The sequence below is a fragment of the Acomys minous genome (assembly GCF_964271855.1).
Source record: "Acomys minous genome assembly, chromosome: 1".
In the NCBI taxonomy this organism is placed as follows: Eukaryota; Metazoa; Chordata; class Mammalia; order Rodentia; family Muridae; genus Acomys; species Acomys minous.
Window position 1 is genome coordinate 38,542,457 of NC_140483.1, and position 27,710 is coordinate 38,570,166.

At 43.2% G+C, this 27,710-nt stretch overlaps 1 protein-coding gene across 1 annotated transcript in view; it reads right to left on the reverse strand.

Annotated features, from left to right (window-relative positions):
• ZNF648 (zinc finger protein 648) overlaps positions 1-27,710 on the reverse strand; it is a 78,419-nt gene that overhangs the window by 31,023 nt on the left and 19,686 nt on the right. Inside the window, exon 2 of the mRNA XM_084796682.1 lies at positions 11,518-11,725. The gene's annotated coding sequence lies outside the window, so the exon portion shown is untranslated. The remainder of the gene's footprint in view (positions 1-11,517; positions 11,726-27,710) is intronic.

Sequence of the window (27,710 nt, forward strand, 5' to 3'; positions counted from 1 at the left end):
TCCTGTGTGGGTGAAATGCTGGACCAATTGGGATCATGAGCCTTCTTTGAAGCTGTCCTTTTCTGATGAGGAATAGCAACTGAAGTACTTGGGGCTGGAACAAGGAGGATGCAGGATGTCAGTGGCCAGCATGCTGGAGGAATGAATCCTGTAAGGTCTGATCCAGCATCAGTGTACGGTTCTTTCGTTCTGAAAACGTAATTTCTCACGTGCATTATACAGTCCTAAAACTATGAATGTGCTAGGTGTGAAGGATGCACGGAACAATTAAAGATGGTTCTCTGTTCTTTGTATGAGCAGAAGAAACACATCTGTAAATCTCCATTCATGCCATACAAAGAATGGCATCTAATAATAAAGCATGGGGCTTCTGTAACCAACAAGAAGCTTTGTCTAGGCATAGACAGTCGTGTCTCCGGCAGTCTCAGAGCTATTCCCATGTAGTGGGATTAAGCAATAACGGAGTCCCAGATACAGCAGGAGGGCAGACTCTGCAGAACTTTGAAGGTCTTCAGAGATGAAAAGATGTAGGTGACCATCCACCAGGGAAAGATGCACTCTGATTTGCATTTTTAACAACGTCTTTCTGAGACAAATTATCTAGAGGCTGTGATGGAAGCAGGGAAGTCTAGACAATACTACAATAGCCCCTGATGGAGTGGTGGCTTGAATCAATTGGCTCTCAATCAAAGTCTAGAAAGACATGACTGGACTTTGCTGAAGGACTGAGTAACTGAATAGGACTTAAAGAGAACAGTCACGTGTGTGTGTGTGTGTTTGTGTGTGTGTGTGTGTGTGTGTGTGTGTGTGTGTGTGTGTGTGTGTGATGGGATAGGTGCATAATATCACAAAAAAAAGGAATTTTACAGCTGGTCAGATTTATGTGTCTGGAAATTGAAGAAGAGCCCACGACTGGAGCTGTCCTATTGTCTTTTGAATGTGTCCCCCATGGTTTATTGAAAACTTAACACTGATGTTGCACTGGTATTGGGTGGTGAAAACAGTCCTAGGCAAGTAGTTCATGAAGCCTGGGTCCTTGTGAATGGATTAATGTTATTCCAAGTATGGATTTGCTACAGAAGTGAGTTCAGATTTTCTCCTCTCTCTCTCTCTTGCCCTTGACTTCCTCCATAGGATGCCAGATCAAAAAGGCCCTTGCCAATTGGAAGGATCCATCTTGGCTGTCCCAGCTGCCAGAATCATTCTGCTATTCATAAGTTACCCAGTCTCCGGCAAACTTTGATAACAACAGCCAATGAATGAGCCAAAACAAGTTTATCAATGAAAATGTTGACATTACAGAGAGCCTAAAGCAGTGTAAGAGTAAAGCGAGAGCTAAGCTCCAGCATGACCCAGTGTTGAGAAAGGAGCCATCATGCAGGGACCAAGACCAAGACCGATGGTCCAGGGAACAGGCTTTGGTGTTCTGGAAGCTTAGTGGAAATAAAGTCTCCCAGGAAGAGAAGGATAATCTGTGTCCCTTCCTGTTGAGAGGTCTCATAAGATAACAGCTGAGAACTGAGCGTTAAAATGGTTGGCTAAAAGAACAGTTGGTAGGTCTTTGAAAAGAATAGTGATGATTAGCAGTTAGGATGATTGTGTCATTAAGAATAGGTGTTTGTAGGTGAAGCTTTTTTTTTTTTTTTAAGAAAATGTCCAAGGCAATGCCATGGTTGATTCAGGTCTCAATACAGTGTTTAAAAAAAATAGAAAAAATAAAATAAGATCATCAGGTCCTTAAACTTCATGACAAAATGTGGGCACATAAAACACTGACACTACATATCCCACCTTTCCTCTCTTGTTCCGTTCAGAAGCTTTATCCAGGACTCAGGAAAGAGCATCACTGGAGTGATAGCCCAATTTGCAGATATTACAAAGATAGGTGAGATACAAGCACAGTGATAACTCATAGGACCCCAAATGATTCTGGTGAGTTGGGGCGGGGTGGGGGTGGGGGACTAACAGAATGCATTTAACAAAATGAATGGAATTCCCATATTGGTACCAAGAACTGGAGATCCAGATGGGAAGGGTTAACATTTAGCCAGGGGAATGGACAAAGTGACCAGGGAATTTATTCTGACAACAAGATCCATCTGAAGCAGCAGGGTGATGGGTTGCTAAACTTATTGTCATCCCAGGCAGCAATATTATAATATTACTTATTATATATATTATATCGTATTATATTTAAAATATATGTTACATATTATAGTATATTATAATTAATAATCTGGGCTGATTAAGTGACACAATATTTTATTCTTTTCCAGAAACATGTTTAAAGGGGGAAATTAACAGGCTGGGGTGCATACGGAAAAGTCAGGGCTGGTTGTGGTGACGCATGCTGATAGAATAAGGTAGAAAATATGGAGGTAGATAGATCAAAAGTCCAAGGCCAGCCTGGCGTACACATTTTGCAAAGTGTGGTGGTGCACACCTTTGATCCCAACACTTAGGAGGCAGAGGCAAGAGAATCTCAGTGAGTCTGAGGCCAACTTGGTCTACTACATAAGAGTTCCAGAACACCCTCTCTCAAGGAGAGAGATGGATGGAGACAAAGAGACAGAAAAAAAAAAGCCAGGACTCATAAAACCTATTGCAAATAGACTTCCCACTTCCACATGGTGCCTCTCCAGGCAGTTTCATATCACTCTCAGGTGGTTTTCCTTGTACCTAAACAAGGTCACAGCACCGGCTTATTTAAAGTCTTCAATGATCTTTCCCCGCTGCCTAAGACTCTAACCATGCCTTCCCCAGCCGCCGGCTAGAGCTCTGCCCTGACCACACTGTTCCCTTAGCTTACCACATTAGCTGTCGCTTGGCTTTGTCCTGTGGGTTTTAGTGCCCTCTAAATAGCTTGTGAACCATTCATTTTCCTGTACTATCTTTCGTTTTTTGGTTTGGGTTGTGGGTGTTTGTTTGTTTGTTTTCTCACCCGTATTGTAGACTGTAAAATACCCAAGGGCAGGAAAAAAACAAACAACTTAAAAAAAAAAAAACTCTGATTTTACTACTGAGGACATATCTTGTCTACAAACAGGTACTAAGTATCAGTTAAATGACTGAAAGAGTTAATGAGTCAGTACTAGTTTCTCTGTATGTCTGCCTCCTCTTCCTGTTTGTCCACTAGGCAAACTCCTTTCATCGCCCCCAAACATCCATCTCAGATGTCACGCATGCTGGGAATGCTGGGGCACACTGCACGCCTCCCTGCCCTTCTCAACACCTGGCACAGCTCCCCGCAGAGCTCTCGAGGCTTTCTACATATTGCCCTATCTGTTTACTCTTTGTCATCTTTGTGAACTGAAGACCATGGTGGCAGCTCATGCGCCTGTGTCTGACATCGTCTCTTATAAAGAATGAATGAATGCAACTGATAACACGTAGCCCAAAGCAAAAGGAAGCATATTATGAAGAGAAAGAGAGGAACTAAAGAAAAGATGCTCCTCCGACCTCGGCATTTGTGTGATGATCTGCACCTATGAGCAGTAAAAACAGAGGAGCCGCCATCACTCCTTCCTTCTCTGAACTCTGCTGTTCTGTATAGCTGGTGTCTCACTTGTGGTCTTGCTTCCAGGATAACCAGGCCCCTTTGTTGCAGGTGGACTCTGAATGAAAACGAGATGGTTATCTTCTGAAACTTCAGAGAGATCAGGAGAGACTCTTCTGGCCTCTCACCATGCCGTGTACTAGCGATACATCCCTGGCTTATGTGGTCACATACAATGCGGGCTTGAGGTGGCTCCTACTTAGTCCCTACTGTTCTGGTTAGTTTTTGTTAAGTTAAAACAAGATAGAGTAACCTGGGAAGGAGGACCCTCGGCTGGAGAACCGCCATCATCAGATTGGCTTGTGGACACATTTGTGGGACATTTCCTTGATCAATGATTGATGTAGGAGGGCCACCGTGGGCAGTGCAAACCATGGGCAGGGGGTCCTGGAGGGCAGGAGAAAGCAAGCCATGTAGAACAAACCATTCATTTCTTTGGTCTCTGCTTCTATTCCTGGCTTGGCTTTCCCCCAGTGAGGAGCTGTAAAGTCTAAGTGAAAACAAACCCATTCTTCCCCAAGTTGTTATTGGTCAGTGTTTTATCACAGCAACAGAAAGTAACTAAAATACTACTCTGGGTGGATCTCAGCCTTGGTTATTTTCAAAGCTGTTTCTATTCAGGAAGCCACAGCTACAAGTGCAACAAGACCTAGTTCTCCACTCTTTTGTACCACAGAGGTTAAACACTGTACTGAAGTCACAATTCATGCTGACTCAGAGCAGCTCTTAATTGTCACAGAGATCTGACAGGGGGTATGAGCTGGGCAGATACTGAAGATAGACCAGTGGCTCATAGTCCTCAGCTTCATTGACACCACTCCGCTGCTGCTGCCTTGCTTGGCTCTTCCTGTGTGTTTCCCTAACATCCTGTCTCTCCCACTGTGCTTTTATTTTACATCTGAGCTCATCATAAACTGAACTGGTAAGCTTTGCGTTTTGAGAGATCCTGGGCCATTCAGGTGCAAAGAATGCTGTCCAGCTCAGCAGCATTGGGTCATATTTGTAAAAGAACTAGCCCCACCCGCAGTGCATACAAAGACAGAGATGTGTCTTCCGAGACTCTTCACTCCAGGACTGAAGCTATTTAAGTATAAACATTAACCGGCTATTTAAAAAAAAAAAAAACAATGACAGTAGCGTGTCCGTGGCATCTACCTGGAGAGTTCTCTGGACCTTTAAAAATACACCTAAGAAGCCGCCTAATAAACAGTGTATGTCAGCTCAATTTGCTCTGTGAACAATTTAGTGAATGCAGTATCATTCTCAGATACCTATAGAGTAATAAAAAGGATTAACTACAAGTCTCTGTCCTTATCGTCCCTATAATGCAGTGATTCAAGAATGACTTACATGTTTAATAATAACCAACAACAACAACCACATGCAGCAGTCCATGACCAGGGCATAGCTCTACATGGCAGTGAGGACACTGCAAAGCTGTCTTCTGCTTGAGAGTCCTATCTCACTGGGCCTTACTTAAGATGCCCCACTGGGGGTGAGCATGGGTCACTTTTTAGCAACTAGCTATAATTTGGCCTCAAGAAAGAATGTAACCATGCCTCCCCTAACTAGATTCACCTTGCTTTGTCTGGAAGACACATCATAAGTACCTAAGATGACGTTATAAAGGAGAATCCCAAAGAACGCCCTTTGCTTACGCTATTTCATTTTGCACTCAGTGAACCAACGAAAGCAATCACATTTGAATTGCTACTGTGTTCACGTTGCTTTGCAAATGAGGAAATCGCCGAGGACAGAGCGTGCCGAAAGGGTCCATACCCAGGAATTCAACACAGAATCAAGACTGGGGAAGTGTTTCTCTCCACCCTCTCTGTGCCTCCATACAAGGCCATTCTGGAAATCCCTCTGTGACCAATTCAACTAGTAAGCCATCCCTGTGGCTGCACGGGGACCTCATCCCTTCCCCTTCCCACTGACTTGCAGGCTGGCCATGCGTGCTGTGGCCGTCCACCAAGGCAGGGTGCCAGCCTGGTGTCTGTCAGCAGCTTTTGCTTTTTTCTCTTCCATCCAGTTCTTTCCCTGGATGAAGGGAAACAAACGTCTATGGCCTTGACCTTTAGCTAATGTTAAGTCTCCTGACACATTTTTCCATTCTGTCTTGTATTACATAACTTGTACTCCCAACCCCATCTTTGAGTTCCTTTTTTTTTCCTCGCTCATCTTGACCATTTACAGGTGAGTTAAGTGGATGGATCCATACTGTGTCTGACTGCATCCTTCACACTTTTCCCACCTCCCACCTCCCCTGCCAGATTTCTGAAGGTGCAGGGGTGTGGTGTTACTCTTCATTGCCAACCTGACTAGACGTAGACCCAGCTGTCTCCCAGGGTGTTCTCAAGGAGGCTTAACTGAGGAGGGCAGACCCACCTTGAACACAGGCAGCACCGCCTCATGGACTGGGTATCAGACTGACTAACAAAGGGGACAAGGAGAAAGCCCACAGACCACCGGTGTCCCTTTGCTGCTTCCTGGTCTGTCTGGACATGAGTGAGCTCCTTCTACTACAGCTGTAAGCCGATCCCACTGCCACACGTTTCCCACTGTGACTGACTCTATGTCCTAAACTGTGACTCAAACAAACCTTTTCTCTATTAAGTTGTTTCTTGTCAGACACTTGGTCACAGCTAAGACAAGTAACTAAACCCCTGCCCACCAATTCCTTTGTGCAGAAGGATTCTGCATGCCTGTCCCACTGAGACTCAGTGGATGAAGAACGGTCTCTGTGGTCTTTCAGTCTAAGGCTTGCCCTCGGATGAGCCCTAGAACACCATGGGGCCTCAGCGAACCGCATGCTGGCTGAATCCCAACCAGCCTCGATATTAGAGTCCACACATCAACCACTGCCCCAGGCACAAGGAAGTGAGGTCCAGATGGCCTCTCCTGCCTGCTCTGCACCTCACCTTCCTGCCAGCCTATAGAGAATCTCAGTCTGAAGGCCTGTGCTGAATAAAGTGTTACAGCAGAGGAATCATGAGGAATTTCAGCTTCATCTGAAAGGTAAGTCTTCTGGGATTTCAGCTTGGAAGCCTTTGGACTTGTTATTCATTTGCAGACCCACAAATCTTGGTCTCGTCTTTTTTTCATAGATTGGCATTTTTTGTATGAATTGGTCGTGGGTGTTTTTTGGGGGGAGGGGAGTGGGGTGACTCCACTTTTGGATGCCTTTGATTTCACATCTGACAGAGCTGAACTTCTTCCTAGTGTTATGGACCTTCCCCCCCCTGTTCCCCGCCCCCCCAGTTCCTTACATACCAGAGGCTGGGGTTAAGGAGCTGAAGTGTGTGAACTGGGGCAGGAGAGTGCAGCTCACTGCAGCCCACACCCCACCAAGCCCAGCAAACGCCTTCTCCAAAGCACACTGCATGCAAGGCCAGCACCCTGGTTCCTTGACGCACAAGAATATCTATTTTCCTGGTGACTATGGGATTAACTGTGGCCTGCAGCAAAGGTAAACTGCTAAACAGAAGTTTTTGCATTGTTTTTACAGCAGGAAAAACAGGTAATGGGCACTTTAGGCTCAGGGCTGTAGCAGTTCAGTTGTCGGCAAGGATTTCCTCACACAAGGAGGCACTCAAACCCAGGTTGTCACCCTGCATTTCCCCTTCTCTTCACAGGCCCTACTTCTGAGTACAGTTGCCATGGCAATGAGATGACTGCAAGAGGGAACAAGAGAGATCCTGCCTGTACTTGAGCAGTGAGATGTTTATGAAAATCCACATCTTACTCTTTTCCATGCCCCTCTGCTAGAAAGAGAGAAGGAATTGTGAAAGAGACGTGGTCAACTTCTTTAAACCTCTCGTATGTGGAGGGTGTGGGATTATGTGCTTAGTATGTGTTAGGCTAGATATGTACATGTGTGCTTGAATTTTGTATTATAAAATATAACTTATCTACCAAAGGGTCCATATAAACAAAAGTGCTCAGCTCAGTAATTTCTCATAAAACATACTCAGGTAAGAACAGTCATTACCAGCACCCCAGAAGTAGGATATAAGACACACACACACACACACACACACACACACACACACACACACACACACATACAGCAATTGTTATCTCTTCTTTCTCCTTCAAAGAAAAAAAGCTATCCTAACTTTAAAATACAAAACAAAAACCAAACAACAACAACAACAACAAAAAAGCCACTTACTGACTTTTCTTTGTGGTCTTGGTACCTATGCATAGTCCCTAAACACTAAGGTATCATTTTATTGTCTTTGAGCCTTGTGTGTGAGCATTTCTTTGTTTGTGTCTTGTATAATGTTATGCTTATTGGCTCTATTGTGATTTTCATGTTCATTTTCTTATGTTTCATTATACAGAGGGAACCCAATTTTCTTATTTATTCTATTATCAGTGGACTTCTGGGTTGATTCAAGTTAAATATTGTCATAAAAAAATTCCATAATGAATGTTCTTACACACATCTTTCTGTGTCCCACTCACATTTCAGCAACTCTGTGTCTAGAAGTGAACTTCCCAGGCCATGATGTACTGTAGTCACCACTGCTAAACAGTGTTCCCACACAGCTGTATGGATCCGTGCCCTCTCCAAAGCCCTGGTGATGTTTAGTATTCTCAGTCTTACAGCGTTACCCATTCTGATGGGTGTTTGGTGGAAACTCAATCTTTCTTGGCTTTCAGAATATTCTATAATGTGGCAATCCCACTTTTCCTACTTTTAACTGATCTGTACCTGTTTGTCATGCAACTTAGATACAGATGGCATACATATTGCAAAATACCCTACCTGCTGTGGACTATGTTGTCACTCTCCGGACTCTTTAGACAGGCAGAAGTTATTTGTTTTCATGTAGTCCAGTTTAATCTGTCTCAGTTTTGTGAGTGTGTCGTTCCTGACTTGTGAAAATGCTTTCTTTATGCCAAGTCTATCATTGTCTTCTAGATAATTCTCTGCTAACCTCATTCATTCATATTTATAACTCATTCATTCCATTAATTTGTTCTTAGGGGATTATGGTTGGTTTTAAATTTCTCTTTATGTTCAATATGGATGTCCAAGGTGCCTCACTTAATACATTTGTTGAAAAGGCCACCCTTTCCCACGGCTCCACAGTGACAGCTTCATGAGAAACACGGTGTCCTAATGGACTTCTCTTCTGTTTGATTGGCCTGCTTCCTATCCTTGCCCCAATTCTATAACCTTAGTTACTGTGGCTTTAAAATTAGTCTCCACAGCTGTCAGAGTAAGGCTTTCTGCTTTCTTAGTAGGATCTCAGATGTCCTTACTTAACCGTTTGCATTTTCATAAAAGCACTAGAATCAGATGTCAATTCACACACACATGTATATATACACAAAAATGCACATACATACACACATATACACATTTACACACAAATACGCATACATACATATACACACAAATGCGCATATATACACACACAAATGCACATACATACATATACACATATACCTACAAAATGACACATACACACAAATACACATACATATACACACTTATACACAAATACACATACATATATACACAAATGCACATACATATATAAACACACATGCACACACAAACATACCCACACTGCTAGGGACAGGTGTACAAATGCTCTTGTAAATTTTTATGACATTCCATTTCACTATATAAGTCAACTTGGAGGAATTATATTCTTACATTTTAATTTTACTTTTCATTATGACATTTTGAATTTTCAAGCATACTTTGAAATTTCCTAATAATTACTTTATATCCTCATGTAAGGTAAATGTCTGAGAAGTTGCCTCGTGTGCTTAGAAAACCATTCTAGCTTGAAGTCAGTGTGCGTGTCTCATACTTGTCTGTTAGGTCTAGTGTATAGATCGTGTTGTTGAAATCTCTATGGTGAATGACTTTTTTCTGTTTGCTGTATAGAACCTACCAGATATGACAACAGTTTTGGTTTTCCATAAATTTTGATTTGCATATTTCAAATTTATGTTAATATGAAATTAGAAGCACTGCATCCTCCTGGTAAGGTCTACTTTGTTATGATGAAGTGGGTCTCTCTTGATCTGTAATAATGACTTCCCACTTTATTTTTTCAGAGTGCACATCATGCTCTATGTATCTATACATACATATACACACGTATGTGCACATGTGTGTGGCAGTGACTACTTCAGTTAAGTAAGCAAAGTAACTCACTCACTCATCACTATCCGCAGTTACTGTGTGTGCACACATGTGCATGTGTGATGAGGGTCATTACGGTATTGCACTTGGGAAACTTCCAGTATATAATGCAGTATGAGTAACTATAACCCTCGTGCTGTACTTTAGCTCACTAGATTTCCTCATCCTACACAACTGTAGGCTTATGCCCTTTAACCAACTTATATTACCCTTTATTTCTTCCATTTTGTCATTCAAATATTCTTATTTTGTATGACTGGCTTTAAATTATGTTCTAATAATTATATGGGGGAAATTGCTTCTAGGCCAGTGGTCCTCAACCTTCCTAACACTGCAACTCTTTACTACAGTTCCTCATGTTGCAGCAATCCCCCAATCATAAAATTATTTTCATTGGTACTTCATAACTGTATTTTTGCTACTGTTACGAATCATAATATAAACATCTGTTTCCTAATAAACTTAGGTGACCCCTGTGAAAGGGTCCTTCGAACCCCAAAGACGTCACAACCCACAGGTTGAGGACCCTTGCTCCAGAGGACTATTCTTCATTTAAAGAGGGTTTACATCTCCCGTTGCTAGGGAACTGGCATGATTCTCACTCCGAGAAGCTGTGTGCGGTGTTGTTCTGTCATAAGCAATCCGTCTCATCTTCTCAGGCCCCGGATGACAGCCTAGTCCTGTAGTTCTAGCTCAAACTTCTTATGGCTTGCTAAATGCCCCAGGGTTGAGCAGTCCTCCATTTCAGCCTATTTCCTTGAGTTTCCAAATTGGTTCTGTAATTCCTCATTCTCTTACTATCCCTCAACAGAAGGGGTATTCTGGAAATTATTAGGAAAATTACTCTGAATTATCTAGTTTGGGTTTTTTTTTCTCCTAAGTTGTGTATTCTTTGGACCAAATAGCCTTTGGACAACCTCTTTTATTTTTAAATTTTTCCTATTTTACACAAAAACACATTTGCCCAAGTTTTTAAGAAAATGTTTAAAATTGAACAAGAGCTATATGTTGTTAGTGATAAAGACCAAAATGGTACCCAGTTTGTGAGTTCCTTAAAAGGTGCCCCTGGTATCCTCAGAACGTAGGTGGAGAAGTTTCCAGGCAGTGCTTGTTGAGCCAAGCAATTGGTAGTGCAAAGGATGGAGCACACAGAGGGAGTGGGGACCATTTCTGTACATTCTGCATTTTTTCTACTAAAACGTCCCTATCAGTAATTGGCTGTCAAACTTCTTTTTTTCTCAGTAAAACTTATAAGAGGCATCAATACAGCCCATCAGTATTTTTGGTGCCCCATAGAAAGACAGGGGAAGTTAAAGGGTAATAACACAGGAAAGGAGCCGCTCGCTCCTGCTGGCTGAGAATAAAGAACGTCACGCACATATAGATAACATTTGCAGTGAAACCTATAAGCCTTGACTTCCTTGTGGCCCATGTATACTAAGGAGTCTTCTGAGCCTTTTGCCCTGTACACTTATCTTACCAGCCTATAAACCTGCACCGCTGTACCTCAAGCCACCTTATAATTCATTTACTAAAGAAAAGTTCGTAAATAAAAATAAATATAAGAAAAGTCTTTTATTTTGTCTTTCAAACCCTTTGAATAATCCAACTTCAAGAGTGATCCATATACATGGCTGTTAAGACACTAGAGTGCCGGTCTTTCTTCAGAAGCCCAAGGATGCACTACTGTCCTTCGCTTACCTGTCTCTCTCTCTCTCTCCTTCTCTGAATCCCTGTGCTCAAATCAGTGATAAAACATAAACTCCAAGTATGCTTCATACTGACTCACCTTGAAATATTGTTTCTCTGCAGAGTAGTCAAGAGCCCCAAGACCACTGAAGTAGGGTTTTCTTAGGGGTGTGGGAGGACCCTTCCCAGGCTGCTGTAGTTGACAGCACAGGTCTGTGCCTCCGACTTCCACTATCAACCCCTTCCAGATCTCAAAGGAGTTCTACAAGTTCAACGCTGCGCTCGTTTTTGTCCAGGAGTCTCCAGTGCTACATCAGTCCAGGACATAAATTAAATTAAATTAAATTAAGCCTCACTATGCTCTGAAATGGACTCAAACCTCATCTTTTTACTAGTTATTTCCCTTCTCTGTGTGTGTGTTTTGTTTTGTTTTGTTTGGTGCCAATGCCTCTGCCTAGTTACCTACACCACAATTCTAGTCATTTTAGGATCCTGTCATATATCAAATCACGAGGTCTGCAGAGTCTGTGTCCTACTTATTTCTCATGATTGCCCCTGTCCAGATGTTTCTCCTCTTCTAATTCCAGGTCTCAGATTGCGACACACCTGGAGTTCAGTTCCGAACACCTAGTTGCTCTTAACGTCTTCATCTCTGTGCTACCCTCCCATAGAATCATCAAATAGTAACTCTGGACTGTCCCTGCCTTCCACTGGCACTCTACGCTCCCTGCCACTGCTTGTAAAACTTTCCCACTATGGCCCTTACTTATCTAACGCCCAGTCCCATTCACACTATTCTATTTTGTGAGGCTCATAGTCTAAAATCACCAAATACACTATTCTTCCAACCATCATTGCTATGCTCATTGCATAAATGCACCTGTTTAATGTGTACCTATTCCTCAAAAGCCAACTTCACTAGCCTCCCTGCCTAGTCCAGTGATGCCTTGCTGTGTTCCCATAGCAAAACTCAGTGGTCATAACACATAGCTCTACCCTGGAGAAAGTCTGACTCCTTTATCAGCAAGTGATGAAGAAATCTAATATCCACATGTAGACTGAATATCAGCCTCTGTGTCTTGCTTTGTACAAAAATAAACTCAAAACAGATCAAAGACCTTGGTATTATGCCTGAAACTTTGCTAGAGGGAGATATTTGAAGATAAAGGAATATTTGGAAGCTTCCTGAGTAGATTTCATGAGATTATATCAAATTAAAAAATTCTGTATAGCAGAAAGAAAGAAGGAAAGAAAGAAAGAATGAATGAATGAATGATTATCTTAATGAAGAAAAACCAACAGAATGAGAGAGAAGCTTTACCAGTCATTTATCATATATGGGATTAATAACCAGAGTATAGAAAGAACTCAAAAAAAATTAAACACACAGGTCAGCTACAGTGGCACATGCCCTTAATCTCAGCTCTTGAGAGGCAAAGGCAGGTAGATCTCTGAGTTTAAACTTGGTCTACAGTATAAGTTCCAAGACATCCAAGAATACTGAGAAAAACACTGTATCAAAAAAAAAAGAATAAAGAAAGAAAGAAAAGAAAAGAAAAAGAAAGAAAGAAAAGAAATGCAATCAAATAAACATACAGCAAAATAAAAATCCATCTAATAAGTGGGCAAGTAAATTGAACACTTTTCAAAACAAGTAGGCAATAAATACACAAAATGTCCAATATCCTTAGCTATCAGGGAAATGCAAACAAAAATGAAATCAAGACTCCATGTTATCCCAGTCAAAATGATTCTCATTGAAGAAACAAGACATGCTGCCAAGGATGTGGGGAAGAAGAACCCTGTCTCATACACTTTGGATGGGGATGGAAATTGCTCTATGGAAATGATTACAGATAATCCTCAGACACTCTAAATAGACCTGCCCTATGAGCTAGCTGCGCCACTCCTGATCATATGCCAGAAGGAATCAAAGTCAGCAGACAATAGAGATGCTGTTACATCCATGTCTGACACCACTCATAATAGTGAAACCATGAAATCCACATAGGTGACAATTTTAGTAACTTTCTGTTGCTGTGCTAAAATACTCAGGAAAAAATTAAAAAGCAATGTACGGGAGAAGTGTTAATTTTGTCTTGAGGTTATAGTCCATCGTGGACTATAACTATAACTTTAACAGAAGCAGAGGGTTAAAGAAGCTGGCTACATTGCATCCACAGTCAACAGGCAGAGAGGCATGAATGCTTGCACTTAACTTCCCTCTCCTTTGTATACAGTCCAGGATCTCAACCCAGGGAATGCTGCCACCCACAGTGGGCTGGTCTTCCCACTTCAATTAACCTAAGATCATCTTCCATCGACAAGGCCAAAGGTTCATCTCCCAGGTGACTCTAGATCTCATAAAGTTGAGAATTGAGGTTAATCATCACAGTGACCACCAGTGGATAAGTGGACAGGGAAAATTACATATACTAGAGTGCTATTTAACCACTAAGAAGAATGTGTGTTGTTTCACAAAAAAAAAAAAAAAAAGAGGGGAACTTCAACCTATTATGTTAAAAAACAAACAATAAACCAAATGTCACAATTTTTTCATTTGTTTAATCCTTTTAAGAAGTCATAAGAATAGAAAACAGCCTATGAGGAATAGGAATGAGACTCAAGGATTGTGCAACTCATCTGGGTAATAGCATAATACAGAGAATTGTCTATACATTTATGAAAGTGTCATAATGAAAAACACTGCTTTGTATAATTAATAGGCACTAATAAAGTAATTTTTAAACCCACACAATCCATCAGATTGAGGTCGTGTGTTTTAATGTCTGTCGCCTTCATTTAAAGACACTCCTTAGTGTTAGCATTTAATAATCCTCAGTAACAGCCCAAAGATTGAGAAGAACAATAGTTTTTAAAATTAATGACAATAGGGCTTGGAGATGGCTCAACAGTCAAGAGCACTCACCGCTGCTCCTCCAGAGGACTGGGTTCAAAGCACCTATATAGCAGCTCACAAACATCTATAACTCCAGTCCCAAAGGGCCTGACCACCTCTTCTGGATCTAACAGGGATTGGGCATGCAAGAGTTATGCAGTCATACATGTATGCAAAACACCCACACATATAAAACAATAAAGTAGATGTCCTAGCCACTTAAAGTTGCTTTGCTGTTCCTTGGGTTTTATTCTCATCTCCTCATTGTTAATCATATTCACAGTTATAACTATTATATCTTTGAAAATCTATTCTGTTTTCTGGATTATTAGCACCTGTTTACTGTGTTCACAAGTCAACACAGCCAGATAGTACAGTGATACTAGCTCTCAGAGAGCCCTCATATATTCCATCGTTTTTTTTTTCCTCCATCTTTCTTATTCCATCACAGAGATGTCTGTCTCCTTGCTGTGCTCCACAGCATGAGGCTCCATTGATTACTACATCACTTTTATTAAAACCTTATCTTTCTTCCTAGTAGAATATGCATCTACATGGAGATACAAGGAGGCCAAATCTGGTGTGTGTGTGTGTGTGTGTGTGTGTGTGTGTGTGTGTGTGTGTGTGTGTGTGTTGAGGAAAGACACCCCTGGATCTGTAGAGTAAACAGATGTCATTTCCCTCAGCTGAAATGACAGTTTCCAGAGCTAGCTACGTTCTCTTCACCATGAGAGCTATCAATCCTGAAACCTATTGCCAACTTGTTTTTGCTCTGAAAATCCCAGCTTTCCTTGGCTTGCTGATTAATAAAAATGTCAGTGTCTGTTTCCATCCTGTTAGCAATGCTGTGAAGAAGCAACATGGTGGAGGCAGAAGGGTACCACTGATCTGGCCTCCATTTGGTTTTATTGTTTTATTCTTTTTCAACCTCCAGTGCTCAAAAGGCAGCTGCAGAACCCAGTGTCTGAATGCTTACTGACTAGCAACCCAGGTCTCCATAGTCTCACCAGTAACTTGCTCCTTGTGGCAGAATGAATTCCTAAAATCATCCAATAGCATTATATGTTATCCCCCAACAAGAAGTGAAGCCCATCTCCCATCCACCAGAGCTTGGATGGACCTGTGGTAGGTATAATATGCCAGAAGCAGCAGAGTTAGCTTCTGATGCTATGCTATAAAAAGCCAACCTGAACCTTGGGAGGACCACTCTCCTGAAGGAAGCACAGCTACTCCAAAGCTGGAAAGGTCTTGTGAGCCAGGCTAGGGTGGAGGGAGAGGGTAGAAAGGAAGACAGAGGAAAGGGGAGGGGAGGGGGAAGGAAAGGACAGGAGAAGTGAGGAAAAGAGAAAAGGAAGGAAGGGACAAGAGGGGACAGGAGAGGACAGGAGAGGACAGGAGGGGACAGGAAGGGACAAAAGAGGACAGGAGGGAACAGGTAGAGACAGGAAAGGACAAGAGAAGACAGAAATGGTAATTCTACATCTGCATCCACAACTGACAAACAGAGGCTGTGTGCTGGGGTCTCAGAAGCTTGTGTATGCTCACAACTCCTTGGAGCGTTAGAGTAGCTCCGGCTGATACAGAGAGCAAAGATGGGCTACTCTTTCAATACCCTACTGAAGCTGAAGGTCTATGAACAAAATAAATGCTATTTTAAGCCATTCCATTTTAGTATGGAACTCTCATTCAGGAATATGTAGGGGTGGCACCCTTTAAATCAAAGTTCAGGCCCCAGTAGAATTATTTAATGCCTTTTTAAGGGGAAAAAGTATAATTTTGTGATTCTAGATGTGTCCTTGGATGCTGCAATAGGACACCGAGTCTACAGGGTTTAAATGCTGTGTCGTGATCCCTGTATGAAAATAGCATGAGACATATTTCAGGGGTGTTGGCAGGCTGGAGGAAGACAGAAGATTTAAAGACTAATGATGTGGTCTAAAGCAGGATTTCTTCAACACTTCCATCCATGAGCCCTATAGCCCAAGAAGTTTTAGTAAAATTGTGGGTATATATAATATTTATACAGGCATATAGAACAGATATACAAATCAAACACTGATAATAAGTTATAAAGAAATACACTGTAAAATAATTCCTTGGCAGACATATAATCTTACCATTTGTTAAAGACAAAGGAAAATTTGTATGCTAATGAAAGATGTGCTTATATTTTGTGAAGAATTAATGGCTGAATATTTGCTATTGTAGGACTTGTATCTTCAGTGTTTTGATCAGTATTTCAATTTTATATTTGATAGTGGCAGTTTACATAACTTAAGTAATATGAATTAGCAGAAATATGAAGAAGACAATTTCAGAAATTTTGGAAATCCTGACCTAATCCCAAGTCAAAATTCATTTAATGACTTATTTTAATGACTCTCCTCTGTAACTCAAACAGCCATGTTTAGAATCGAACATTCTATTACAACACAGCCAAAATATTTGAGTTCAATACTTACATGCTTAGGAATGATAAAAGTCTTTGTTCTCCATAATTAAACTACTCTGTTTCTATAAGAGCAGAAAAATGAAGAATTAATGTCTGAATATCTGCTACTGTAGGACTTGTTGTATCCTCAACATTTTTCAGAGCTGATTGGTATTTCAATTTTGTAATTGAGACTGACAATTTACATAACTTATCTAGTACAAATTTACATGTAGGTAAAGTAAAATCACTGCATTTCATTACATAAGGTAGTCTCACATCTGAGCCGAGGTCTATCAGGCAGCACTCTTTGGCTCTGTGGAGCTTGATGGCATGTGCAATGCAAAGTGTGTCTGTCCTGTGTTCCAAGCCAAGGGGGAAGTAACACAATGCAACATGGGAGGTTACTGGCAGAAACATCTTAGGTTCATTATGTGTTATGTTTCTGAATTGATTTTTTGTTGTTGTTGTTGTTGTTTTGCATTCAGAAACCTTTTACTGTTGCCAAGAGTTTCACAATCCCCACTTTCAGTTACCCAATGCCATGGAGTCAAGATCACAGTCTAAGTAGCTTCAGTAGTTGTTTACTTCATGAAGAACTAACAGTTGTAAAATGATTAATAGTAATGTGTTCAGGAAATTAATATGGCGGCACTGCTCTTTAACCAGCTAGCTCCCTAATGACTGACATAGAAAGAGTATGGTTTATTATGAAGCTGTACGCACTATGCTGGGCAGGTTCTGAGCTACTCGAATCCTACTATCCTGAAAACCCACATAAATGCCCATCATTTGCCAATCTGATGACCCCTGGGAAGCTTCTGCTCCATCAGTGTGTTCTCAGGGTGAACTTCTTTTGGCCGTGTATTCCTACTCCATTCTGTTCAGTCATGAGCTCCTCCCTCCTCTCCTTCTTCCTGCTGCTACTCCTTCAACTTCTACTCTTCTCCTTTCTCCTCCTCCCCATCTGACCCCACGCCTGGGAACCTAAGCTCCACCCACTTCTCTTCTACCCAGCTATAGGCTGTCAGCTCCATTTATTAACCAACCAACTTTGAAATGGGGAGCAAAGTTTACACACTATCATTTGGTGTCCACGAAAATGCACTCATCTGAGGAGCAACCAAATCTTGGGGGCCAGTAATTAGGATTAGAATACATAGCATCAGACCAACCCCCAACATACAGCAGCTATGTTTGCCTGCACAAGACCTCGGCAAGATCAAGTCACCCAGCATTCTAACACAAAGTAGGAAAGGAAGAGTTCCTGAGCTCTGATGGTTTCAGAAGGATGGAGACTCAGTTTTCCTTAAGGTTGTGGCTCCTGATAAGTGGGCCATGCTCCCTGGATGGTCCCACACTCAGGAGTATATTGGCCCCACAAACTGGAAACATAAGACAGAATATTTATGATTGATGCCTTCACACCCAAGAGTAGAGAAATCCATTCCCGAGTCCCAGAAAAAAAGCTATTCACTATTATACAAAAGAACGTGGTTTTCACACAGTACACAAATCTTCCAAGATCTTTCTCCTCCCTCTCCCCTGCTCCTCCTATGCTTCTAGCCTGAGCTATCTAGTGCAGGTGAGCGACAGTCCATGGTGCTGCCCTGGGAACCCAGGGATTTCATAATGCCTTCTATTCTGGACCATGGTGGAAGTGAGATATTTGTTGATTAGTTTTGTTTGTTTTTAACTCTTAATTGTCATACAAAACAAAAATTGGCTGCATTGTAATGTTTTGTTTGCTTATATTACGCAGTCATTGTGTTGTGTGTGTGTGTGTGTGTGCATGGGGGTGGGGGTTGCTTACTTGCCATAACATGCATGTGGAGTTCAGAGGACAATCTAAAGTTCTCTTCTTCTACCAGGTGGGTTCTAGGGATCAAACTCAGGTTGCCAGGACTGGTGGCAGCCCCCTTACTCCCTGAGCCATGTCACTAGACCCATTATATTCACACATGCACGTGCTCATGCGTGTGTGTGTGTGTGTGTGTGTGTATGTGTGTGTGTGTGTGTGTGTGAGCACGAGCACACACACACACACACATGAGCGCTCTGGCGTGCGCACATGCACACCTTCCATCTCTCTGCCCATTGCTTCACCTGGATCTTGTTTTGTTTCTTATTATCACATCTACAGAAGCTATGATCTACAAAGCAGAAGGCATGCTTATATTGATGTAATTTAGGCTAAATTTGCTTCAGTTCAACGAAACACATTGATCAAATTCCCACAGTAGAGCTGTGAACAACAAATTCAACCAAGACTAACACAGGTGAAATGTCTGTTTCTAGAGCATGTAGCATAGCTGAGAAATGGTCCATCGGAGTAATTCAGGTTTCTTAACTGAAAATCCATCAAGGGCTCCTTTTTTTGTTTTGTTTTGCTTTGTTTTGTTTTTCAAGACAGGGTTTCTCTGTGTGGCCTTGCCTGTCCTGGACTCACTTTGTAGACCAAGCTGGCCTCCAATTCACAGAGACCCACCTGCCTCTGCCTCCTGAGTGCTGGGATTACAGGGGTGTGCCACTGTGCCTGGCTCATCAGGGTGTTCTTAAGTATCGTGACTGTGACTTTCTAAGAATGGAAGTGTCGTGACTGTGACTTTCTAAGAATGCTGCACTCTCCAAAAGTATTGGGTGTGGAATCCAATTTTACTCACCATGAGGTCTGTCCTAACGGGGCCAGGGCTCTGAGCCTAAGAGCAAGCTTGGAGGAAATGCCAGCATTGACAAGAACAAATGGTAGGCCTCACCTCCAAAACCTTGATCCTACCACAGGGTTGGCAGTGTGACCAAAGGGTGTGATATGTGTCTTAGTTACTTTCTGTTGCTGTGACAAAAGGCGATGACCAAAAGCAACTTACGATAAAGACAGCTTATTTTGGCTCCAAGTTTCAGAGGAATAAGAGTCCCTCATGCCAGGAAGACATGACAATGAGCAGCAGGCTCATCAGCAGGAAGCTAAGAAATTACACTGGTAGCAACAAGGACAAAGCTGAGACAGTGAACTGGAAGGAAGAGGATGGAGCTGTGATCGCTCAGACCCCACCCCCAGTGACTTACTCTGGCTCCTCCCACAGCCCTACCAACAAGGGACCAAGTGTTCAAATACCCTTGCCTCAGTGGAAAAGACTCAAGTCCAGAACATAGCAATGGGTGCAGATATGAGAGACAACGGAGGCATGCCGAGTGATGGGCGCCTCTTAACGATGAACTGATGGAGAATCATGCCAACCTGGATGCTGAGACAGGTGCATGTTTGCCAGGCAGGATTCAGATGCCTTCCTGAGCCAGTGAAGTTGCAGGAGAGAGGAACATTATAGAGCCTAGGGTGAAGGGGAAAAAAATCCTTTCTGCTTAGGCCTTAAGTGAGGATTACTTAAAGAGGATTTCTTGTCAGAATCTTGACCTAGGTAACAGCTGCACTGACGTGAGGGTACAGCATGTCCTGTCTTGTGGATATAAACAGAAGCATTCACTGCTGCCAGCCATGGAGCTTTGTATGCCAGCACCCAGGGTTTATCACTGGAGCAAACAAGCCTGAGGAAAAAGCTTATACACGAATCGCCCTCCCTCCCCCTCCCCCTTCCCCTCCCCCTCTCCCTCCCCCTCTCTTGTTCTCGTGTTCTCTCTCTCTCTCTCTCTCTCTCTCTCTCTCTCTCTCTCTCTCTCTCTCTCTCTCTCTCTCTCTCTCCTCTCTCTCTCTCTCTCCCCTCCAGGAAGACAGTTTGGTCTGAGTTGCCCTCTGGGGTTTTTCCTCTCAGATTTCTGTTTCTCTCACGCAATGTTCCCTGCCCAGGCATTACATAACAGCCTGGGCTGCAGGGAACACCTATACAAGAGGCCATGACAGTTAAACAATGGGCAGGCAGAAGCTGCCCTGAGAAAATGGAGTCATTCATGGGCTCTGTGAGAGGCAGCTCTGTTCCCAACTTGGCTCCCTGGTAAATGAAGTGCGCTGGGGACAAAGAGGGAAACTTCACACTCTAGCAATTTTCCCACAGTGGCAGGCTCACAGAAAAACAAGGCACTAGTTGGCTTAGAGGAGAAAAGGCAACCATATCCATAAACTTTGCTTTCCCCCACCCAAGCTGTCGTTTTGTGCCAAAACCACAGGCTAATTTTCCAGAGAGGGAGCAGGAAGGCTACACTTGACTGGATTCTGCCTTCTGCCGCTGTGTGTTTTCATCGCTGTTTGATGGGCTTTCCTTTCTGAATCATCGTGTATTTGACCTTAGTGTTACCTCCCTGCTTCGATGAGGAATAGTGTTGTCGGTTGAAGTGATGGGTCTGAGAGAAATAACGATGCCTTTCCCCAGTGCAGATGCTTCTCAGAGTCCAGGAGCATCTTTCCAGACCCAACCAGCTGAGGCAAGAGAACTCAGAATGTGTAAACGCTCTTCACTTGAGCCTCCACACTGACGTGGTAGACTTGGTGCTACCTTCACTTACAAACAATGGCGTGCTTGGCATTTAATCAAACAGTTATAAATGTCTTATAGCGAATGTTTTGTTTCAAACTAGGTGGCATGCCAGGGACAAAAATCATAACAAAGAGTCTTCTATACTAAAACCAACTCCCAAACACCAGCAATGATTCTTCTATTTAGGGAGATGCATTGCTCTTGTCCAATGTGTCTATGTGGAGGGACTTTTGAAGTCACTCTAGAGCTACTGTCCCCATGGCATTATTACCACTGAGATTTCTACCACAAACCTTAGGCGCAGAATGGATCCCCATGTACGGTAAGTTACAACACAATGAAATACAAAAATGGCTCCATTCCCATCCCAGAATCTTATTTTCCACCAAGCACCATGGGTATTCATGGGATGAGTAGGGTAGAGAACCAGGTGACATAAAATATTTCCTGAATGAGAGCTGGTGAGGTGGCTGAGTGGGATGAAGCACTCATCATACAAGCCTGAGAGCTTCACAAGTTGTCCTCTTAACCTCCACATGCACATCATTGTAGGTGCTTGCACCCTCCACGTGCTTACACATTAGCTACACACACACACACACACACACACACACACACACACATACACACTCAACCATTAATGATTTTGATTTTTCAAATTACTTCTGGAATGATAAGAGAGCACTAGTAGACTGCAATCTGAGGAAACTACATGAGACACAGACCTAACCCGAGAGCTCAGCCTCATACTGGGAGAGCCAATCCTCTGGGCATGAAGCCAACAGCACCAGCGGATGCTGGGTGCTGAAGGAAACAATGGGTTGAAAGTCAATGGCCTAGGATCCTAGTTTTAAAGGGCACACTTTGTGTGACCTCAAAGAAGGTACCTTGCTTGTGTTGCCTTGACTGTGCTCACTGTAATGATCATCAGTTTTAGAAAGATGGGCAAGGGCAGTTAGGTGAAGAAGCACAGTCCTAGGAGAGCTGAGGGAAACAGGCTGCAAGGGAGCTCCTCCCTAGAACAGTCTCAGCCCAGAGAACCTGTCTATACTACAGAGCACTCTCCTGGGACAAAGGGCCATCTACAGGGTTTTATTGTCGTTGCTTTTTTTCCTAAGTAGAATTCCAGAGACTTGTGAAGACTGTGAAGTAGCCCAACATCGTTTCACCTGCTGAAACCCGTAAATGACGACTCAAACTAGTCCAACACTGGCTTTAACTATGCTGTTTAAAGAGAAGCCTTTGGCATTCTTCATCATGATTCAGATAGAAATACGTATACGTTACCAAATTCTTGTGCTTCCCCAGCGTGCTTCCACTTCAAGGTTTGAGGGAAGAATTGAAAGTCCTTGGGCCTGGCACGATGGCACAAGCCCATAACCCCAGCATGTGAGAGGCAGGAGATCACGAGTTGGAAACCAGTTGGAGCTCTATAGGGGGTTCATAGCCAGCAAGGGCTACACGGGCGAGTCTCTACCTCAAAACACAGGACAAAAAGGCTCTTGGACTTTTAAGTAATCAGACACTAAGATTTTCTGAGCACTCTTCATCTTGTGGGGACCATGCTAAGACTCGGGCACCCACACCACTCACCACAGGGTGAAGGAGAGAGTGACCCTTGGGCTAACCAAGGGAAGGCTTCCTGGAGGAGGTGATGCCTGACTTCGGCCTTGACAATATAGCAGTCAGATGAAATTGTGGCGATGCATGGAACGTGGGAGGCGTGGCCACGCCCGAGCGCCTGCGTGTCTGATTTTGCGCTAGCTCCACATATAGCATTAGTGCATGGGCTGAAATGGGATGGGAGGCGGGGTGCCCAGTGGGCTGGCTCTCAAGAGTGCTCCTAATTAGCCTTGAAACTCCAGTTTTCCTCAGCAGAGATATCTGTGGCTCAAAACAGGCACTGTCATTTTAATCCTTCAAGCAGAATGCTAAAGCAGAAAAGACCCATGAGTAATTCCTCCTAGGTTTTACGTCAGTAGTCTGTAATTGCCTTGTTTTTCTAATCTGAAGAGAATTCTTGAAGCAATTAAGTTTATGCTTATGCCACTATTTTTCTCCTCCCTTCTGACCTTTGAAACTGATATTTGTTGAAAAAGCTATTTTTCACTAAATTGATCTAGACACTCATTGACTAGCCCGTTGAGCGTGGTTGCCTCTTAGAAGGCTCTAAGCTAGTGCTGGCCACCGTTGCTGTATTATTGCTGTTTGCTTGGAACTGTACAATGTGCTTCCTCACGGGAAGTCAATGAATAAGGTCCTATTAGCATTCCTGTTTTGTAGATGAAAAAAATGGCCTTAAAAAAGTAATAGCTTAGAATGTCAGAAATAGGATTCAAATGATTTAATTCTAAAATCCCTGCTCTTGGCCATTTCATGCCATTGTCATTAGAAGACAATTCTGAGGTAAAGCTGTACAACAGTTGCTTTACAGTGAACTGTCCAGATTGAAGACAAGGAAAATAATTGATATTTTCTCCTTGCAGGAGATACTCAGAAAGTAGACAGGCATACGTGTTCCAAAGGTAGAAGGGGGGAGCTGAACTCCGCAAAGGCTTTTTATCTGCCCTGTGAAAGCCTGAGTCATGATTTCTCTGAGAAATTAGAGCGCCTGGAGGTGGCTCAGGAATAGGACACCCATGCCCCCCATGAAAAGGCTCTGGGTTTGATAGAAAAGCCCTGGGTTGAAAGGCCTTGGGCCAAGACCACTGGCCAAAAAGGCATTGGAATTTTAATTTTAATCATAATGTATCTATCTATGTTAATTGTAATAAATGTACCATATCCAACTAAGATACTATTGACAAGGAATGCCATCTTTGACATTTTTATGTATATCTAAAGTTGTTATAAAGAAATACATTTGTTAAAGAGTTATCCTTCAAAGTCAAATAGACATTTACAGATTCTTAGGCCCTTCCAGAAATAATTGATTGACTATGCATAATATTATGGTTTAGCTGTAACTGAGAAGCAATGGTTAATGATTAAATATATAATTTTCTAGAATGTGTAGTAGAATGTTTATGTATCCCTAAACTGAGAGAGAGGCTAGTGATTCCTTAATGCCACTTATGTTTTTATTTAATGGTCTCATGCTTGTATTTAATATCCCATTCTCAAGAGTGACTGAGTTGTAATCTTAATGCCTGGAGTTGAAGAAAGGGCTTCCAGAAGGCTAATGTCATAAATTCGGGCCACTCTTTTTACACCACTCATTCTCAGGTACACAAAAGTGTCCTGCTGTGCTAAAACCTTCCCATCCCGGCCATTTCCCAATGAGGACATGAAGGCCTGGTCAACAAAGCCTCCGGATTTGAACAGACAGCTTTTCCTTGTAATCTGCCTGGTCTAGGTTCCTCCTAGGCCCATTAGTGGGAGCATGCTTCATAAAAGGCTTTCTATGAGCAAAATTACTTGGCTTCATTTCCCTCTTAACCCCTTTCTCTCAGAGGAGTTCTAGGGGCCTTTGTTGGAAGCTGTGCACTCAGGCTGGAGGCCAGCACCCCTCAAGAGGCAGAGGGAAATGCACTCAGAACCTCTCAGTCCCAGGGTCACATCCAGACAACACTGGTCTTGTATGGTCTTGTGAGGTCTTGGCAGCCCACCTGTTGTAATCTCAGTGGTCAGAACTTGGAGACACGAATGTTCTGGAGCAAGGTAACTAGCCAGATGTTAGTATAGAAACACAAATAACTATGAGAGAATCATCATCCTGGAAGCCAGCAGTGGCTGCACATGCTCAGTACAGAGGCCACTGTCTTCCAAGAGTAGGGATTTTTTTTTTAACCTCTCCAACCCAAGTGGGCAAGGCAGAAATAGGAAGCCCAAATTCCACTGCATTCAGACCCACTTTTTATTTCCCAGTTGCAGGCCATCTTGAGGTGCAGTGGGGAACAGTTTCCTTGAGAAGGGTATCAGGATCTAAGGTGGGGTCTCCAAGTTAGAAGCAGCTGCTCCACAGAATCATAGTGTGCCATACAGTATTTGTATAAAGTCATTCTCTTGAGCAACAGACAAGTGTGTCTCCCACTGTCATGGTGCTTATATGGACTCAGAAACCTGGTAGATCATCTACAGGACCTAGAGAAAACAATTTCTTCCATTTTGCTTAAGCCTGCTCACAATGCCTATCCTCAGGACATGATCTTTCTGGCCATCTTCCTAGGAGGTGGAGTTTTCATTAGTTATTAGATCTGGCACTTTGGCCATCTGTGGAGAATGAAAGTGAATTGAACGGCTCTTGCCTTGTAAGAGCCACTTATTTCCTGTGTTAATGAGAGAGCTGAGGGTCAGGAGTAAAGACTGAGCTCAAAGACTGAAGGCCCTTGCTACTTGGGTGTTCTCAACAACCAGTAGAGGCTCCCCTACTCACTCTTTCCAGGATGGAAACAGTGAAAGTAGATATGGTCAGCCATCAGCCAACATCAGAATGGGACTCCTTGGAAGCCAGTGCATTATAAAGTGATGCAGAAAACAAAGGATGTCAGGGTAGTTCAAGTGTGCAGCAAGGTTCAGGCTACAGCACAAGGTCATATGGCAGCCTATACAGATTATATCCAAGGCCGAAGTTGAACTCCCTGTACTTGATACTTGAACCCTGACTCTGGACTGTGGCCATTTACAGTTGCAAAAGGAAAGTAATGGAACCCCATGTGAATCAGGTTTGGATGTCTGAAGCCTGCATGGACACCACCAACACTGATGAGCCTGGGAGCTCATTTCAGATGTGATAACCATGCTTTTGGAAATACTAAAGAGCTAAGAAGATGGCTTAGTGAGTTAAAATTCTTTCCATGCAAGTATTAAGATTGGAGTTTAGGGTTCCTAGAACCCACATAAATTCTGGGTGAGGGTGGCAGCCCAGCTGTTGTAATCCCAGAGATCAGAAGCTGGAGACAGGGGTTCTCTGGAGCAAGGAAACTAGCCAGACTAGCTACATGTATGAGCTGTGGTTCAACTGCAAAACCTTATCTAGGATGTATAGAGTGGAGAGAACAGATGAAGACACTGGACAACAGCCAAGGAACTCCACACATATGCAAAAGCAAATACACACCTGCACACACAAATACATATACTTGAAGAATGTACACAGCAGATATTGCAGTTTGTATTTTCCGGTGTGCCATGTAATGCAGAGAGAGAGAGATAAACTGAAGTGTTGAGAAACCAGCACATTTAGCCAAGTCATGGACATGCTGGAAGAAAACTCCTTCTGCATCCATTTAGGTGCTTTGGGTTGCGGGACATATCTAGGATCCCTAAATAGAAATAAGTATTGGTTATCAGAGCAGCATGGTCAGGCCCTTTCCAGCCAGGAGGTCATCTGGGGCTCCAGGAGTTATGCGCTCAGCTCTAGTGTCTAAACAGACAAAGTGAATTATTCACTGAGAAGGCTGAAAAACAACCCTCTCCCCTGGATTGTGAAATGGAGTTTTCCAAACTAAAATGTCTTAGTCACTTGGACCCTGACCAAAGTCAACTCTTGGCCCTGACCCACCCCTATGTGTTGTGCTGGAAGGGAGCGGAGACAGGGAAACTCCAAAACAAACATAGAAGTGGCCTGTCAGCTTCAGGATGTGCAAGGCTCTCCAGGGGCAGGTGCACTCCAGGTGAGGCGCGGTTTCTGGAAGCTTAGGTGAGGAGCAGGTCACAAGAGGGCTGTCAACAGCATCTGTTTGGTTCCAGGCCTGAGCAGGCCTGTGGCTTACATAACAGCTTGGCAGGCAGATGCAGCCAGGCGGAAGTACACGGTTTTCCAGCAGCCCATAATCATCTTTGATTTCTCTGTCTGCTCAGCAGCTTTCGTGTGCTGGGGGAGGCAGCTGTGCAGAGGGGGGTGGGGCAGGATTCCAGCACAGTGCAGTCTTCTGTCTCCCTCTGGCAGAACAAACATCTAGGGAATCAGCAACTGCCACACACACACACAGGCTAGGGCAGGCTGGGGAGGAGCTGTTCTGAAGCTTGCTGAAGGCTTGAGGGCAGAGATTAGCCTCCAGGTGAACACCAGAGCTGCCAGAAGTGTGTTGGGGGAGGGGGTGTCCAGACACCTGACACTATTTGCCCTTTTGTCTGTGGGAAAAGTGGTGTTCCCCTTTTAAGTACAGAGTTCAGTGCCATGGCCCTCACAGAGGCAACTTGGGGAGGGGCTTTGTGTCTTACTAAATAATGTTTCTCCTCTATGCAGGGACCAGGGCAATAAGGCTGGGTCCTGGGCATGTAAGGGAAAAGAAATTTAGACAGTGACAAGTCAACTAGACCAAAACCACAAATCCACATCTTTTCATTATCCTAACTTGACTCTAGTTGACCAGCAGCAGCTAGTGTTCCTGTTAAAATGACCCTTGCTCTCCATTGGCTATGGTTTTCACCCTCCCTATTGTCTTACACCTCAGACCCACCACATGGACTCACCCCACTTGCCTGGTTCTTGCAGACTTTCTCAGGAAAATGTCCCTGCTCCATCCTAGCTACACCCAGCTGAGAATGACCCACCTAGCCTGGTGAGTTAGGAGAGTCTACTTAGTAATTGC